The following is a 2,256-nucleotide window of genomic DNA, read 5'->3' on the forward strand; positions in this document are numbered from 1 at the left end:
TCCCACTGCATAGAATCCAGGTCATATGTCTTCTGCAATAGCCACGTATTCGTCAATACTAAGGAAGAAGAATTTTGGAGACGAAATCTGTGTGGAAGCCTGTCATAAATACACACACACACACACCACACACACACACGTATGCGCGCGCGTAAATAAAGCCACTCTAACCAGTGCTAAATAAATGCATTCAAGTGAAGTAATATTTAATTGGTTTGAATACACTCGCACGTAAGAAAACCTTTCACTACTGAAATAGTCTCAGGAGAAAATTCCCCTCCTCGATGACATTTGTGAAAACACATTGAGTTGTTTATAATGGCACTAGATCGTAGGATGCGTCCGTTTCTGCGTTCTTTCGCATTACCAGCCACTAATACCAACTTATATTAAGCGAATACGTGTATAAGCACTGAATCAGTGCTCAGACTTGTCAGATTCTTAAATTTCAGCTTGTGTTCATATTGGAACAACAAACGGTATGCTTGCCGATGTTTGTAGATCTTAGTGAAACTAGAATTAAATAACGAATATATTTTATTCATCGCTTCTTCTTGGATCAACCTCAGGAATTCTTCCGTGTACGTTGAGTATAAAACAAATGAAGATAGGATACACGGGAAACTTTATTGCTCACAACGATCGTTTCAACATACCTGCACCGATCCCTTGCGGGTGGGAACTATACAACTAGTTGTGTGTATCCCTCGGTGCAGAAGCGTCTCGTCAAGTGATCTAATAACAAGTATCGCGTGACCGTAGGTTTAAGTCGTTTAAACCTACAGTCACTAACAACATGCTGTATTAAATCTGAGCGAAGAGAGTTCTTATTACATTACCCGACGTGACGAGAGATGCACCACAACTAGTTGTGTAGTTTCGCTCTCACGAGGATGTGTCGAAATGATCACTGGGAGCAATAAAGTTTCCCGTGTATTCGATCGTCCGTCTCTTTTCTTTCTGTCGGTTCTTTTCCTCATCCCTTTCTGTCGAAGCACAGGTTCGAAACGTCACTTTTCCATTTTTCCCGAGCGTTAAACTAATACACCTGTTTATTGCTCCCTCACCTGTCTCTGTCTTTTGTTTTCTGTACATTTGAATCACATATATTTACGCGCGGGTGTGTCTGTGTGTGAAAATGTGTGTATTTGAGTGTGTGTGTGTGTGTGTGTGTGTGTGTGTGTGCAAATGTGTGTATTTGAGTGTGTGTGTGTGTGTGTGCGTGTGCGCGTGTGTGTGTGTATGTATGTGGATATATATATATATATATATATATATATATATATATATATATATATATATATATATATATATATATACATAAGAGGGATGACCACTAGGTGGACATCCAATATGCTAAATGTAGATCCATATGGTCTGACCACTAAGAAAATTGTTCGTAGATCTTGGTGAAACTAGAATTAAATAACGAATATATTTTATTCATCGCTTCTTCTTGCGACTTGATTTAATTAACTTTAGTTTGAACAAGCTTTACTTGCAACGGTAAATGAACCTTTTGCTGTTCTGATAACAGCTAATCGTTGTTATTAGGTGTGAAAAACAAATTTGGTGATAGTGGCTGACGAAGCGGAAGAATACAGAAACACATGCAGCTCATGACCCAATGGCGTCATTCGTAGCTCAATGTAGCTTAATGTTAATTAAATCAAGTCGCAAGAAAAAGCGATGAATAAGATATATTCGTTATTTTCTGCAGAGTTATTTCCGGCTTTGGAGCGCCAAAACGAAGACATTTGAAATATATCCCCAAATACAATTGACAGAACCGTATGCATGTTCTCTTTCGTGTGGACGTATCGTGTACAGTTCTTCAAATTATATTTTCTATGACGGTCGCACTGATGAATTGCAGACAATATCAATTTTTTTACCCTCATTATCTAAATATATATATATATATATATATATAAACAAATAGTAAATGAGTATAAGCATATATACGTACAGGTATGTGCATACCGACATCCACCTGTATGTATAGGTGCATATCTGGGTACAGGACATTGCAAACAAAACAGAGACGAGAAAACACACAAGCCACATAGAGAACATTCTACTTCATCAGCTACCCCCGTTTTAACACCGGCGTTTCGAAGAGCTGGGCAGGACGCATCGTTAAAACGGCTCTTCCCATGGACCGCAAATTAAATTTGTATACACAAATTAAATCTTGCCATGGAGGAATGTAGTGGCGGACAAAAAACAAGACAGGAAAACAAACAGAAAAGGCTT

This window comes from Octopus bimaculoides, chromosome 7, assembly GCF_001194135.2.
Source record: "Octopus bimaculoides isolate UCB-OBI-ISO-001 chromosome 7, ASM119413v2, whole genome shotgun sequence".
Taxonomy (NCBI): Eukaryota; Metazoa; Mollusca; class Cephalopoda; order Octopoda; family Octopodidae; genus Octopus; species Octopus bimaculoides.